Consider the following 17,585-nt stretch of genomic DNA (forward strand, 5'->3'; position numbering starts at 1 on the left):
GGTTGACGTAAGACAGAGCGAGTCCATCCATGTATACACAAATGACTATAAAGATCGATGGCAGAGTGAGCGGAGGTGTATATTCCGAATATCTGGGCGTCTCCTTAAGTTTTCAGCTTCCCAACTACTGTAGTGTCTTTCGAGCTGAACTGAGGGCAATAATAAAAGCTATCACAGCTATATAACTGAAGATGATATCTACAAGTACATTCTCACTGATAGCCAGACGGCAATCAAACCCCTCACAAAACAGTCGATAACCTCCGAGGTTGTCAAGAAATGCCGCAGATCTCTTAACGAGAAAGGTAACATGGGTTCCTTGTGACATTGATGGTAACTTTAGGGCCGATGAACTAGCGAGATCCGGCACCAAGTTGACTAATGAAATAGACTCACAGACTTGTTAGCTACTAGATGGCGCATTGAAACCGCTTGCAGAATCGCCCGACAATTGTACCCGACTCTAAATACTAAATGCACAGAATCTCTGTTAATCCAAAATAAGCATAGTCTTAACATACCAATTATCGTTACAACGTGGCAGTGCCTAATAGGCAGCCCAGAGGATGGGATGTATAGATGAGGAGGAGGAAGATGTGACTTGTCTCGTATTTCTTGTGGTATTGTCCTGCTCTAGCCAAACGTAGATTTACAATTTGAGGTAAACAATTTTTTAATGAATTGCAAATCCTCAGGACTGTGGAAATCAAGGAAGATTTTAGAAGATAAAATGTTTGGGAACTATGTGCAGATTTAAGGGGGGATAAAGACAAGTTCCCCATGCGGCATTACAATGGGCTATAAGCCTGTGTAAGTCCCAAAGTTGAGTACCGCTTCAACCTAACTTAACCTAAGTAGTCAGCAAGCGCTTCAAATAACATTCAACCTACCTGGCAGATGAGTTCGCTTATATAAAGCTCTTAAAACTAAGTCTTTCTTCTAACACTTCAATCCATATCGGTTCGAAAACTCGTCCACCTGCCCCATTTAGGCGCTACTCAAAATTTGAAATACCTTTTAATCATAAAATCTTACACGCAGTAATGGCTTTGAGTTGTTTAACTATTCTGTTAACAAATTAAAATACTCGCAATGGTGAAAACAACAATTTGACAGCTTGTGCGGTAACAGATTTTAAATCCTTCAGTGTCGCCACCTGTTGCCTTTTGAAAGCGAAACCAAAAATGAAAATAAACACTTAATGCATTAAATTGTCAGCGAAGAACGGCGAACCGGTCTACGGTAAGCACTCTTGATTACTCGATTTTAGCATATCATTAGACACTTAATAGATGTTTACTTACCTACAATGCGCACACTGACATGCACATACACACATACATACATACATACATACATACATATTGTTGTATATTTATGAATGAGGAGTGATTTGGCAAAATTTTGAAATTACAAATTTCAGTTTCCTATTCATTCTACATTTATGTATGCTCACACATACTGGCATACATACATGCATGCATATGCATGTATGTATGTGTATTTGTATATTCACATTCAGACTTTCCGGTTTCCCGAATCGCCGACTTTTGTAATCCATTTACATACTTACGAATTTGAATAATATTTTTGGATTTTTGTATTTACATATATACATACATACATACATATATATGCTTATGTATCTATGCCACCCCCTACCGCGTTATATTTTAATTGCGCTTAGATAGACAAATGAGGCAGGCCTTCTCATTATAAAAATTTGTAGGATTAAGTGATAAGTGCCAAGTCAGTCAAGTCAGTCAAGTCGGTCAAGCGATAATATAAACATCACTTTTGTTTGATAAATGAAGGTTTCAGACAGTTGGTGGCAGCTGTCTGGCGCTTTTACATTGGAGTGCAATGTAATTTGTACATAATTTTAAAAAGTGACCTTGACGTATGCCAGCCTAAAAAGAAGAACATCAACAACAGCAAACGTGTGTTCAGCATGAGAAAGTTGGCCCTCTTTCGAGTTAACAAAAAATAGTTTTTTCATATTTTCAAATCTTCTTTTCATCTTCATGTGTGATTTATTGTAAACTACAAACTTCATACTTTGAAAAAGCAACTAACAAATATTCATACCGAGTGCGCTTAAGTGTTTAATTTGTCTTCAGCCTTCCAAGCGCTGATGATTCATCGATGTAATGACAAATGCTTAAGCATTCTCAAATATAGGCGGAAAGAAATAGAAAGACACACATTTCTCATTATTGGATCCTCATGCAGTAACATAGTGAAAATGATAAAATGATGACATTTCGAAATGGCGCCCGTTAATAAGTGCCCGACAGAATGCGCTTTATGAAACTCAGCCAAATCAACTTTCACTCACTGACTTCAAAGAATTTAGCTGTCCATTATTCGGTTGAACATTTTCGAGCACGAAATCTTTCCGACTGATGGCTTGAAGGCTTTCGATATGTTCCTAAAGCTCCTAGATGGTACATAGGACTTCGGTCAATGTTAAAGCCCTTTAATTTTGAGTTATGTAGAGACAAGTGAACTTTTATAAACCCAGCGATTGCCCTTCTTTCGCCCAACACACATGAGATGCGAGTTATTTCGGTTTTAGTGCTGAACCAAGCTTTCTTGGAGCTGTTCAGCTGCAGAATAAGTTCTCAGCTACATTCAAATTAAAAGGTACATCATCGTCAATTATGAAAAGTGCGGAATGGCAGTTTAAATCCTAGCATAAAAAGCGAAATGGTGCATTAAGTTCGTAATTTAGTTCTCATGGGACTAATATATACGGTGCGTGCGTCAACATTGAAAATACTTTTTTCGCCAAACGCTTTTGCTCATTAAACAAGAAATACACCGAGGCGATGTCGTGGTACAAAAGCTCGCACCACACACGCAAAATAAGTGAGCGCAGGCTGTTCAGAATGTCATGTCATATATGAGTATAGTCACTCTCTATTAGATTCCCGATGAATGATGCTAACTTTCATTGGTCTCTCTCCACTATGATAGTTTCGCCTCACTGCTGGCTTTGTTTATAGGCCTCATAATCATACTCGAATATCCAGTTTTCATTTCCGTGGCTAACCGACTTATAGTATACACTCCATTCCCCCTAGAACGATATTCGAGCTTGACAAAGCTCGGCTGAGTACTGAGTACTTTTTGTACTCGAAGGTACGAGCATCGAGTATCGAGTACGACGTTAAAGTATTTAATTTCTTTCTTTGAAGAATTTATTTTCGAAATTACATGAATCATGATGTAGTGGTTTGGCAGTACTTTTACTTAGAGTTGAAAAAGTGATTCAGTAAAATAGAGTTAAATAGAGCCACTGCTATAGCAGCATTTTTGGGTCCTTGACTCAAAAGTATTCACTTCAGGGGCATCGTTGCTTATCCAAAAGCAGCCCAAAATATTAAAGGGCTTGTTATCTTACTAAAGTATTGTTCTTGGGCACGATTTTTCAAGATATATAGGCCAACGATTTCGTTTTTAAAGAGTAGCCCACCTGAGGAATGGGAAGCTCTTAAAGACACATTTTCAACCCTTTATAAAAATGACAAGCAAGTTTCCCTGTGTGAATTTTAGAATGCACCTCATCCTAGTAAGATCGATCCTAGCAGCATCGATTATTTTCTTCCTTTCTTTCTATTGGCGGTATCGGAATAAAACTACATACTTTAACAACCTTTAACTAACAATTTTGTTTCTATTTCTATTTTTTATATATTCGATTTTTTGTATGAAAAATGTAGCATACGAGTTTGCCACCTTTTTTATTATGGTTGCAGAGAAGAACAAAGTACCACAACAAATTCCTCCCATTCAGAATTGTTCTGTGCCAGTCTTCATTTCATAGCGCTTCTAGGGTTACCCGTAAAGGATTCAGCTGAGTTCTCAATAATAACTTTGGAGGGAGTTTCAAAATCATCGAATATTAGGCTTTAGGTCAATAAATATATTTTCAGATATACTAATTCATTTTTAAAATTTGTTAAATAATTTTAAATATTTATACAATAGTTGCGAAATGATAAAGTGTGGCATATTTATTCTAACTTCCGAGTTAAAGTTACGTTTTTTGTTTTATTTTCGTTGCAAATTTGTTTATTCACATTTTTGTTAGTTTACAAATATATATACATATACGTTGTGGCATTTATTAGAGTCAGCTTTGCTTATAATTGTTTGCATACGCACTATTTACAGTAAAGTTGCTCTCATAAATTTGTTTGTATTTAAGAACAAATATAAATGCAAGCGCATAGTCGCAATACTCGCAAACACACATACACATACGTACGTACACACATGCGAGTGTACGTTAGCGATTATTACGACAGATGCTGATAAAGAGATACAATTCTCATTCCATGTATAGCTTTTCAATTACATTACACAAACAATTTTAATTAAGAACTTTTGTTCGTACTTTACTTTTTTGCTCATTATCATTGTTGTTGTTCCATTCTATTATCTATTGTTATCGTTGCGATGTTTCGGTTGTTGGCAATGGAAGTTGTGATGAAATTAACGAAATTCAATCAGGTAAGTACTTAATGGTTTCATAGTTGTCGGAAGGGAGTTAAGCGTTTTAACTGTGGAGTATAGCATTTAGGAGCTAAATATGCAGACATGCGTTATCCGGTCGGTGCGACTCGCGTGTATATCCACTCATTTATGTTTGTATGTATGTTTGTGTGTATTTTGTTTGCTTGACTTTGACTTTTATTAATTACGAAATGAGAATTTCATAAATGTAGCTTAATTGCAATCAAGCAAACAGCAGGAAAATGGAATGGATTGCGCAAGAAAATAAAACAAAATTTATTATCAGAAAACAAGTTAATAGTTAGCGGCTAGAAAAGTGTACATGTGTAGTTATTCCACAAATTAACTTTTTTCTAGTGCATCTATAAAAATTCTACTACATCCCTAGATTTTATGCAACCCTAGAGTTTTCATTAATTTATATTTTTTAATTATCAATTTTATCATAAAATTGCATTATTATATTACCACTTTTGCAGCTTTCTTGAAAAATTTCACTCAAAACCTTTTACTAATTTAGGTAAGTCTAAGTTAGGACAAGACAGACTTTATATGCTTGTATGTAATCGGTGCACGGTTAAACTTCCGTATTTCTTTACTTACGCTCCGGACGACCATCGACGTCAACAGATGACCAACACGTCAATAAAGTGAAGGAGTTAGTGCTAAAAAATCGTCGGTTGGCTGTTAAAGACCTTACTGATATGATCGGAATATCAGAAGGATCTGTGAAAACCATTTTGAAAGACCAAATCTCGTTTGGTACCGAAAACTCTCAATTTCTTGGAAAAAAGTCGTCGCGTTGATGTGTGTGAAACAATGCTTTCAGACTATCAGGACAAGCTCAAATGCATCATTACGGGAGATGAGACTTGGATTTATGCTTACGACCCTGAAACAACCGACCAATCAAGCGAATATCGTGCTAAAGGCGAGGCCAGACCGAAAAGAGCACATCAAAGTCGTTCAAAAATAAAGGTCATGCTGACAGTTTTTTTCGATTTTCGTGGTGTGGTGCACTATGAATTCCTTCCACCTGGCCAAACTGTTAATAAGGAATATTATTTGAGCGTTATACGTCGTTTACGTGAAGCAATTCTTCTAAAAAGACCAGAATTATGGGCCAACAACTCTTGGTTTCTGCATCACGATAATGCACCGTCTCACCCTGTCCGTGTGACTTCTGGCTATTCCCAAAACTCAAGAGACCACTCCGGGGAACGCGTTTCGAGTCGATTGAGGAGATAAAAGCTGAATCGAAGAAGGTGCTGATGGCTATACCGGAAATGGACTATTTGGCATGTTTCGGGGATTGGAAAAATCGTTGGCATAAGTGTATTTCATCGAGAGGGGGTTATTTTGAAGGGGATGAAATTGATTTACAAGAATAAATAAAGATTTTTCATTTTACAACTAAATTCACCTTACTTTTTGCCCACAGTAGTATACATATGTATGTAACCTATCGAACAGTCGCTTTTTTTATATCGATCGTACACGATTCTGAGCTGTTTTTTTCGCCAAGTGATCTTTGATCGAACAGTCATAGCTAAATCAATTTCTCCCGTCATTGAGTATTTTGCTATGCAACTGCCTTTATCTATTTCGAATTTGTTGTGCCTTTACATGTAAAAGTTATGTGAAGTAGGTTAGATTACCCATGTGCATGTATTAGTGCTCTTGGGCGTAAAAAGGTTAGTTTGGGCATAAGAAGGTTAATTTAAAACCCAAAATTTATAAAAAGCGTAATAAAAGCATAAAAGAATGGTTGGGGCGGCACGTTCGCTGTAAAAGAAAACGGCACCTTTCAAGCCAAAAATTCGTTAGCACACAAAACACTCGGGTCATGAAAAAAGAAAAATTAAGTGAACCAAAGCCAAAAAAAATTCAATTGAGAAACTCAATTAATTAAAATAAACCCCAAAAAATAGTTTTAATTGTTGCACTTTCACATTAATTTTACACGCTTTGTTCACTTTCAACTGCATCAAACAATAACTATTAAAATAAATGAGAAATTACAACAACACTAAAATAGAAGAACTGAAAAATTAAAAGCCGATAATAAAACTTGAAAAAAAAAAGTCCAGATATACGTTGACTCACCCTAAAATTTAAAAATAAATAAATTAAACAGAATTCTTGAGCGAATGCCTTCTATTTTAAATGAGGTGTTATGCGTTCACCAAAAAATAGTTTAATAACACACAATAAACTGGCTAAAGATGTTAAAAGAAATTAAAAAAAAAAGCTTTAAAGGCGTAAAACCGAAAGTGCACAAACAAAAATACAAAAAATCGTTCTTAGATGTTTCTTTATTTGGCGCTATTTGTTTTATCACCACTTAGGCGAATTCCTATTATACACACTTTTCTGGATTTTTTCCACACATTTTTATTGTCACTGAGTAATGGTGCGTATATGGCGCTTTGTATATGTATTTGTACTTAAGAACCTATGCGCAATTGCGTTAGAAATAAAGGCATAAAATGAATATTTCAATATACATATACATATGCGGGAGATATTTTTCTAGTGCACGAAATATAACTAACAGATTTCTACATTTATCCATCAGTGAACTTATTTCATTGGTCTACATGCAAGGTGATTTCTATTTATTTGTGTTTCATTCCGGTTTGCTTTAAAAGTGAATTACCACCAATTTATATATAATATATGTATATATATATATATTTTTTTTTTTTGAATGCCGTGGTTTTTGCTACAACAACTTTGGCACTGGCATTCTTGCTAAAATTGTCCATTACAAACCCTTTAGTTTGCCTATAGTTTTTCCACTCAGTTGTTCCTTCAGTGAGAAACCGAAAAATAGTCTTTCAATAGGCAATCATGATGGAAAGAATAATGAGATGGCGTCTATCGTGGTACCGTTACTTTGCTCTCAGCGAATTTGACAATGAGTTAAATGAGTTACGTGGTTTTAGCACCAGCATGGCCAGATTACCATTTTCGTAACTTGATTAAGCATTTTTTTTTTGTTATTTAGTCTCGCAGTTTTCGTTCTTTCTTCATGACATTTTTCTAGCCTGTTCTAATTAAAAGTAATGTTTATAATTTTGTAAAATATAAATTTTTTAAAAATTAGTTCAATAATTCCCTCAGTTTTATTAAGCTTTACTTTTTTTAACATCTGGTCGCGATTGCAGTTGTTGTTGGTGTTCTTCTGTTTTTAGCAGTCGAATCTCTCTTTCTCGCTACTGCAGTGTTGCCTAGCTTTGGATATAAAAATGCAATCAAATACCCATTTGAAGAAAATAAAATACCAAATTTCTATTGAACTATTTAAAGAACTTTGTATGTGTGACAAATTGTCCTTAAAATGTGCGTTTTTTTGAAATAAATGTAGTATGGATATGTACAAATTAATTTATGAGCTTTTTTATTGAAAGAAACTCTTTTGTTAAGAGAGCGACTTATTTGCTATATTTCAGGTTATGTAACAAAATAAGGTACTCATTTTGTAAAAATGTCGTGATAGTTTTTTCAGTATTCTCTTTTCTTGCTTATTTTAACTATGAATACACCTCTTGATACCCTATGTCAACTAAGGATTGGGGACCGGGCGAAACGATTACACCTCTATGGTGTTAATTCGCATTCAGTAAATTTAAATGATTTTCAAAATGTGTAAAAAATTGTTCAATCTTAAGAAGAGTTGAGAGAAGAAGATTTAATATTCTTGCATAACCTTAAAAGGAACAAAAAATTAAATTTCCACTTTAAAAATATAAAATTTTATAAGAACCCACAAATTTTCATTAACACCAAAATCTTCTCAGAGTGACCTTTTTTAACATTCTCTTGCTTAATAATACAGTTTTTTTTTTTAAGTTACAGTTTCAGTAGCTTTAAATTAAAAACAAAAAGGAACAAACACCAAACTTAAAAATTTTCGCATTTTGGTTATAAAAAAACACTAAATTTATAGTGAAGAGCAAATCGTTGGCAACACTGCACAACTTGGCAAACGTTACGTCACGCACTCTCTGATGGGCGCAATCTTGTTTCTATCATTCTTGTAGGCAATTATTGGTTTCAAGAAAATTTAAAATTCATAGCGTACAACTCTCCTCAGAGTCAGAGGCGTTCTATTATTACTCTCCGACAAGGGGAAATACATGAGTCTGATTCTGGGCAAAAAGCTATCGTGCAAACCTAACACTGAGTGAACGATTAAAAAGGCATAAATAATAAAAAAAAAACGATGCTTAATTAACCCTTGAGGTTATTTATAGACTCTATGAGACTACTAGCAGATTATGAAAATGTTGTGCCATTTCTGATAAATTTTCAGATCTGCAAAACTTTGCAAACGCAACTTACTCAATCACTAAATCGCCTAATGGATATTTGTTAAACGGCATCGCTTCTTTGAGCACAAAGGCGTACGTAAATCTGCGTTGCCAACTCAACTAAAGTCTGCCTATACGAGTCTAGTAGGTGGAGAAGATTTGAGAAAACATATTTTTAAGATTCACGTCATTATTATTTTCATCACGACTGTATATTTTAACACAGATATGTATGTATGTACATTCTACATATGCATAATTATACTTCTGCCTCTTAGTTATGTATGTTTTTCACGCGCCCTTTTTGTTTAAGCGCCGATAACGTAAATTTGAGTTATGTTTTACAGCTTTTAGTGTTCTGCAAGTTTGTGGTATTGTTTTCTGAATAACTTCACATACATAACATATGTATGTTTATATATATATATATATATATATTACCTATGTAGCACAGTACCTAGGAAGAACGTTTCAATTCAAAGTTTATGTATGTAGATTGTAAAGCTCGTACAATTATGCTTTTGAACCCAAACTTAGAAGATGCTTCTGTATTTTCTTTTTTTGTTTTGTAAAAATATCAACACATTTATTTATTTTTACTACGCTAAGGCAGTTAGGTAACAATTATTTACATATGCACAATATGTGTGTAAATATGTAAGTATATGCTATGTATTTCGATAAAAACGTGTGTATTCAGCGGAAAGTGTGCAATGAGACCTTGTCTAAAACTAAATTTTGAAACTCAGCTTGAGTACTCGGTGTACAAATTTAAATTGTTTTAATTGCGATAAAAAAGATTCTAGTAAAAATATAAAAATATGCTAAATGCTGTACGCACATACACACACATACTCACATTCGTTCTTTGAATGAAGCAAGTGCAGGAAAATTGTCTTAAGCCGATTTTATACTTATAAGGTGATGGGGAGCGCTCAAAAGCTTCCGAGAGTATTTCGTAGCTAAGCTGCTTGAATAATTAAGCTGTTATTTGTTAATTTTTTTTCATAATTAGAAACGAAAAAGTAATGCAAATTTATTTACTTGGAAAGTCAAACAAATTATCAATTTCATTAATTTGGATTTCCTTTTTAGACTTAACACAAGCATTCGTTAAAGTCTGTCATGTAGGCCCGCTATACAAACTCAAAATGAATCTGCCTCGCTCATGGTATAAGGTACTTAAGGGGACAGAGACCTGTAAAATTTCGAAAACAATTTTTTTTTCATAAAATGTTAATATAATCCTTTAATATGTGAAAAAAATTTTAGAACGTAAATTTAAGTGTTTCTTATATTATATTTAGATCGCCAACCGTGACGACTCTACTCTTTGCTTTCGAGCGCTGAGAGAGATTTTAATGTATTCAAACTTTAGACGCGTTTTTCTGAAAACTATATTTTTCGAATTGAATTTGCACATATCCTTTTTATGATATTACTTTGTATGTGAGTTTACAAGTTTTCGAAAATTTTTCCAAAAAATATTTTTTTCGAAGCAAAAATAGTAGGAAAATTCGCCCCGAAATTCATTTTTTTAAGCATTTTATTCCGCGAATTTTTTTTCCCCCCATTTTTTTAATTCATATAGAAATTATGACATTAATAAATAAAAAAAAATTGTTTTTTTATATTCAGATCACTGACGCCGATGCTACAATGCCCGCCGATTGTGAAGCCCCGCTGCGACCTTCCTGGAAGAATTGATTGTACATCCGCCATTTTAAATGATTAAAATAAAAAAAATAAAAATGTTTATATTATTTTAATGTATAAATAAACTGTATGACAATTTTCAAAAAATATATTGACTTCTTCATTTTAAATAATTTTAATGAAAATCAGGGAAATTATGGCTGTTTACAGGTATTTGCCCCTTTGCATCATTAATAGCGAGTAGAAGTTTTCTTGTGATAATTATTAGCCTGCACGAAATTGGCATGGCAATGTTCTAAGACCGGTCCAAGCACTTTATTTGCTGCCGATCTACCCTTGATGGAAAGCACTAACTTTTTTGCTAGATCCATTATTCAGTTAATGTGGAATTTGTGAGTTTTCTCAGCGAAAAAGTGGTTCAAGTGCAGCCTGGTTTTGAATTCAACTTTACCCAATTAAAAAAGAATGGCAGAAACTAAACTCACACCAAACTCTCCAAAACACCAAACTCACTCTTGGGAGACACGATCAGAGCTATATGGAGGATGGAGGTTAGAGAACTTAGCCGGCAAACTCTCTCAGTTTCTGCCAGGCTATCAAAAATGAATACGGTCGGACACTGTCAGGATAGTACACAACACAATAGCCTTTCAGCTGACTAATTCTCGCTATGTCACAATCACACTTATTAAAAATTGTCAGTAGCGGTTAGCTCAAAGTGTGCTCAAAGCTGTTCAAGCCCAATCCAACGCAGAAATACCTCCTTTGGCAAAAATTCTTGCTTAATATAGTTTAAAAAGCTCCTTCGACTTCATAGTAAAGTGAAAACTTTAAAGCCATTTTTCTCGAGATTTTGGTTTTTTGGATTATGACACTCTTGCCGCAAAGGGATACATACCTTTTGATAGGTCCTGACTAATGGCTTCTTTAATGTATCGGGTGATTTTAAGAGCTTGAGAACTTAAAATGATAAAACAAAACGGAAAATAGATTTGCCTTTCGCACTCCATCACTGATCAATTAGCTTTTTACTATGTAGATCTATTGGCAGATTTAAATTTCTGTTCCAGAACGAAGGCAGGTATTTCAGTTGGAAGAACTCTTTATTAATGGGTTATCTACTCAGTGGGTTATCTACCCGCAAGGTTGGTTTCCTAATAAAATTGCATTATGACCAAATAAAAACTGCTACAACCGGAGGTGCTACGTTTTTATGAGACTAGGTGCCATAATTTATCCAACACACGCCAACCAGATCCGGGCCGAAGTCATTAATAGTGTATGTTGCCAATGCGATGTATTTTTTGAAGCTCAGGTTTGGTATATCTGGAATAATATTTTTTTTTTTTGTTTTTTAGCAAGCTGTCTGCATTTCACCCATAAAAGATTGTTATTTTATTTATGTTTTTTTTAAATATATTAATTCATACACACAGTTTAGCTTAGAAACTCATTAATAATTTACACTCATTCTGAAGAAAGAAAATAGTTTCCTCTTTTGAGATATCAAACAGTAAGAGTTTTTGCTCGTGTTTTATTAAAAGATATGTATAACTTACCTAATTAAATCTCACTCCTCAAATATTGCAGTATCGCACTTTAAACATTCAATTTTATTTCCAACAAAAAATTACACAGATTTTTTCGGGATACACTAATTGAATAGCTCAGCACAAATATTATTTTTAATCGTTTTAATTATTTGTTTTTACTTTTATATTCTATTATATTTGTGTTAATTTTTTCTGTTATATTTTGTGTTAATTTTTTTTTTTTAATTTTTTAATATTTAGTTTTTTAACATATGCAATATTAGTAGCAACCAATTAGTTTTTTTAGAATTAATAAGTCAAGTTTCAAGCCTCACTTTCGCGTATTACTTTTTTATTAGTTTTCAAACAATTAAATTTACCCCTTTTAACAAACACATCAAAAAGTGGCATTTAAACACAAATCGCTCAATTCGCACTTATTCCCTTGATAATTGCATACCACTGACTCGACAACTTCCCGCTAGCCAGTTAATCTTTGCTTGTTCTGCTGATATTTTTTTCCGATTTTAATCTGCACCTTCACCACGCGACACGAAACGCCCTACAAAAGGTACACGCCATCCGCAACAAAATTGCGCTTCAACAGGAAAATAAACACTTCGCCACTCTAAATATGTGTGTATGTATGTATGTATGTGTCTATACGCATTCGCTATGCTGCGTCACTTCCCTATGTGTCACATTCGTCGCACGCTAGCACATTCGTTGGCTCGTTCGTACTCCAGAGAGCAAAGCGAATTATTATGGTATTTAATTCGCAAAATGCTGGAAGGAAAAGTTCGTCTTAACCGCGCCGTACGCAAATCAAAACTGAAATTGCGGGAAAAGCATTTCGGGAATCCAAGCAACAAACTGCCAACAGCACAATTATCAGCAACATTAAAAGGCAACAGCAGCAGCAGCAGCGGCAGCGGCGGTGACAGCAATGAAATATTCACTTAGTGGCAAAGTCAGATGGAGTTACTCAGCCACACAAAGCCAAAGCCATGCAATAAATGTAGTGCAAACGAGCAATGCGCAAGCAGCAGACCAATAACAGAGCAGTTTAGCATTAACATTAACCGCCAACCCCAAAATGTTAACTAACAGAAAAATCCTACGCATAACAGCGCAGCATATTTTCACACCTCAATGCAGAACTATGTACACAGAAGTGGCCATACCCTGTTTTGATAAGAAAGTAAACATATGAAATTCAATCAATAAACTAGCGCCATCCAGCAGAAGATATTTTGGTTAAGAAGGCGTAAAGGCGTAGTTGCGCGAAATTACATATTATCCCCTCTATGCCAGAAGTTTAAATGTGAATAGATTGAAATGTTGGAGGAATCTAGTTTGAAGGGGTATTGCTCCATGAAAATCAGAAGATTTGGTTGCTGATATATAGAATTATTTGTGGTTTCCTTTTATGCCTGACATTCTGGATTTTGTTATAATAGAACATGCAAAGGCTAATCAGGAAACCGCATTAACGACCCTAAATGTGCCAATTTCAAAATAATAGATGATTTTTGAACATAGTAACTAACATTACCAGTGTTACAGATCGGTGTCAACATTCCCGCCCCTTTGGTTCACGCCGAATCCTGGTATAATATTTACAATATCCTGGGAGTGGTCTCTATTATGTTCCAGTGAAAGAAGCTGTAGCGATTTATGGGTACTTGCGCATTAACGACGACAAATAATGGAATGAAGAGGCGAGAATTATCAAAAACACTGTCATACTCAAATTACTATGAAACTTTCTAAAAAAATGTATTATTTCACCTTTCGCTATGAAAGCAACGCTGTAATTACTTTCTTCTTCTTCGACCAAGGGGGCGTCCATAAATTACGTGAGATATTTAAGGGGGGAGGTGGTCGAGTCAAATCTCATCTAATCTTACGTTGAGAGAGGCGGCGGTCTCGGCAAATATCACGCAATATTTTCTCTGATTGAAACAAAAAAAAATTATACTATTTTGGTCCATTATCCAGATAGTACATGCTTAAGATTTAATCTTAAGCGTAATCGTAGTACCTATGATTAAGATCATTCACTAATTCGTTCGAAAGAAAATAATTTCATTCACACTTCGACGTTATACATTACTGCTGTCAAACCACCATATTTGTTTTATTCCAAATAGCTCAATTTAATCTGAATTTACGGTGCAGTGTAGCCCGTTGTTTGTTTTCGCGCCACTATCAGCCGAACGTGCGACTCGATGAACAAGAGCGTACGAGCTGAGTGGCAGCGACACACGGACAGGTTCCAACCTTCTTTGTTTAGAGAGAGCCAATATTTACTCCAGGTACATTGCAGTTGATTCATATCAAATTTTTATGCATATTTTTTTTTAGTTTTTTAACGAGCGCGAATGTCAACAAATTTTTATTAAGAGTTACAAAGTGAAATTGTTTTTAATTTTTTTTTAGGTTGTGAAATGCGATGATCAGAACTGCTGCAGCCCACGTCGGAGTGATCTACATATGATTCTTCACGACCGTTTTCTGCCACCTCCATACCCCATCAATTAGGTTGATTGACGTTTGATAATTCCGAACTTTAAAGAACATGACGGAAAGTCATTTGCTCCATTTCTAATACGCCTACCGATTCAACCGCTGAATGCCTTTATCAGCACGCCTTATGATCTCTATTGCCCAAGTATACGTGATGATTTAGAGAAAATATGCTGCAGTACATGCGGTATTTACTTCGCATCTATCACAAGAGCTGCAGAGCACATGCGAGCAGCTCACACTGCACCAGCTAAGCAAGCGCGTATGTACCGCAAAGTGCGACCCTCACGGATTGTCGAAAGACGAGCTAATGAGTTACTGTGCGCAAGCGTCAACGGCTTAGAGTGGATAGATCAGAACGAAGTTGAAGGAGCAGATGATTTTACTGAAAATCATATGGACATGTTGGTCCCAATAGTCTCTCTTGAAACCGCGCATGATTCTCCATGGACTGAATTAGAGTAGATATTATTTTTTTAATCGCAGTAGTTACGATTTAAGTCTTCTACGAGTATTGTTAAATTTTTATTACACTTATAACTCTCAGCAATATTGATTACTAGGCTTAACTAGTCGTAAATAAAAGCACGAAGCATTTTTTTTTTCTTTTTACAATAACAATCTAACGCGTTTACATAAGAAACCCACATTTTGAAAAATCTCACGTGAGATTGGGGGATGGGGAGGGGATTGAATAAAATCTCACGACATCTCATCAGGGGGGGAGGGAGGTACAGAAAATTGAAAAAAACACCTCACGTAATTTATGGACGCCCCTAAGCGATTCCGTATGTATCCTGAATTTCTGTCCTCCTCATGCCAAGCCCTTGAGCACTTCGATATTTCCATCGCAAAGCAGCAAGGAAGCAGGAAGTCGCAATAGAAGGCTTAGTATTACACGACTCCGCGTGGTAATTCTTAATTTCTTAGCTAAACCTTAAAAAAAAACAAACAGTTGTTGCAGGAAAATTAAATAAATGCAATACAAATTATATTAATGAAAATTACAATAAAGATAGACTATGGACTTATGTCCTTTAAAAAGTCTATCTTGCCAGTGCAAATTGAATTGGCATAACTATTTGAATTTATAAGTAAAGGGTATTGCAAAAATGCCGCCTAGATGTCAGTAGTGAATAATTCCTAAATTCCTTGTCCTATGTCCTTTAAAAAGTCTATCTTGCCAGTGCAAATTGAATTGGCATAACTATTTGAATTTATAAGTAAAGGGTATAGTAGTAGTGAATAATTCCTAAATTCCGTGTCATCTTTAACATTTGTCCAGTAGGCAGAGGTACAATTTTACACTATAGAACAACGCGTTAAAAATATTGAAACATATTATGAAAAAGGTCGACCTTTAAGAACAACATATGACTTTGCTTCGTTACTTTTTTATGAGTCGAGTGAGTCGGCAATTCAAAGGTTGGTGAAAAAATGTCCAAAAACTGATTCTGTCGATGACAAGAAGAGGACTAGCAGTCTAAAAATTGGACGTTCTGTTGAGAATATTGCTGCTGTAGCGCAAAGTGTTGCGATATCTCGACGTTTTCAGCAATTAGGCATTAATGAATCGAATGTTGGGCTGATTTTACTTGAAGACGTGCTAATGGACGTGGTGAGCATTTAAATGATGTCATTTTTCACAAATAATTGTTAAAAGTCATTGTTTGAATAAAAATAGCGAAACATGAAAGAATCTAAATTTGTATACATATGTTTTATTTTTAAACTTGGCGAGACAGTGAAAATTGGTTTGACGTAACTGTTTGAATTTATGTTACAAATATTTACGTGTTTTCGAAAGACCATCTTTATTACTTGGTAAGATTCAAATCATAATGAAGAGATTTCACTAAACTAAAGAAATGCGAATGTTTTTGTTTCAAATATACTGACTTCAAATTCCTCAAACCTACAGTGATCCAGTATGAGTCACTGGGCCAATGGAAATTAATTTAAAAAAACCACAATTTTGGAACCCTTCAATATTTTTGACAGCGACTGTTTATTAATTTGATATCACCATTTCGAATTTCAACGCCACTAGTGTAGGGGCTTAACATACAGCAGCTAACATTATGTGGTTCTGCAAAATTTTACCAACAGCTGCTATCCAACAGCAGCTATGTTAAAAATGAGTGCTGTTACCGAAAATATCTGCCGCGTGCATACAAGAAAAAAGAGCCAATGTTACAGCTGCTGCTGATGCTTGAATCAGAGAATGTTCATGCTTCACACTTGATCGACGCACATTTTTGGCATATACAAAGAATAAAATTTCAAACTTTTGGTGAATTGAAAATCTTTTATATTTAGGCATTTATTGAATACGCAAAACTAGGAGCGTTTGCTGGCATTTTCCGTTTTCCCCACCCCTTTTTGTTAAACACTTTATTCAATGTTATTGGTAAATGTTGCGTGCAGCCACAATTTAATTTTATGATCAAAGTTTCACCCCTCATACAATTTAGTTAAACCTTTTATGTGCAGTCGCGCCAACACCAAACTTTTCATTTTCATTTGTTATTACAATTTTTTTTTTAGGTCAAATGTGTTGAATTGACATTTGATTTGCATTTTCCGATTCATATGCATGAACAAATTTTTAAATAGAATGCCCAGGAAATTGAACTTCTAAGTGTATCTGCACGCACATTGTTGTTACCACAACAAGAGGCGGCAAAAAAATTATTTTCATTGCTTTTGAATTTATTTATTTATATTATATGTTGTTGTTTTCTGTTATTGCTGACGCCGGGTGATAAGGAAACGCAATGCACTGTGCAAATTGCGGTTAGTAGGTGGTCTGAAAAAAGGGGAATGGCATAAAAGTTGGATTTAGTTTTCTTGTGGTCCACAATCGTACATCCATATTGCCGTAAATATGTCACAGTAATTTTTTTTTCTAAATAAGAAATGACTTCACAAGTTTGCGCATATACACACATACATATACACTCTATGTATGTAAAGCCATGAAGAAGGGCTGGCTGGCAGCCAGCTGATATTATCAATTAAACCTCATCAC

The 17,585-nt window shown here is 34.9% G+C and overlaps 1 protein-coding gene across 1 annotated transcript in view; it reads right to left on the reverse strand.

The window, feature by feature from the left end:
• LOC128864203 (thrombospondin type-1 domain-containing protein 4) overlaps positions 1–12,207 on the reverse strand; it is a 203,148-nt gene extending 190,941 nt beyond the window's left edge. Inside the window, exon 1 of the mRNA XM_054103760.1 lies at positions 12,053–12,207. The gene's annotated coding sequence lies outside the window, so the exon portion shown is untranslated. The remainder of the gene's footprint in view (positions 1–12,052) is intronic.
• Positions 12,208–17,585: the final 5,378 nt, after the last annotated feature.

Source organism: Anastrepha ludens, chromosome 5, assembly GCF_028408465.1.
Source record: "Anastrepha ludens isolate Willacy chromosome 5, idAnaLude1.1, whole genome shotgun sequence".
NCBI classification, from domain to species: Eukaryota; Metazoa; Arthropoda; class Insecta; order Diptera; family Tephritidae; genus Anastrepha; species Anastrepha ludens.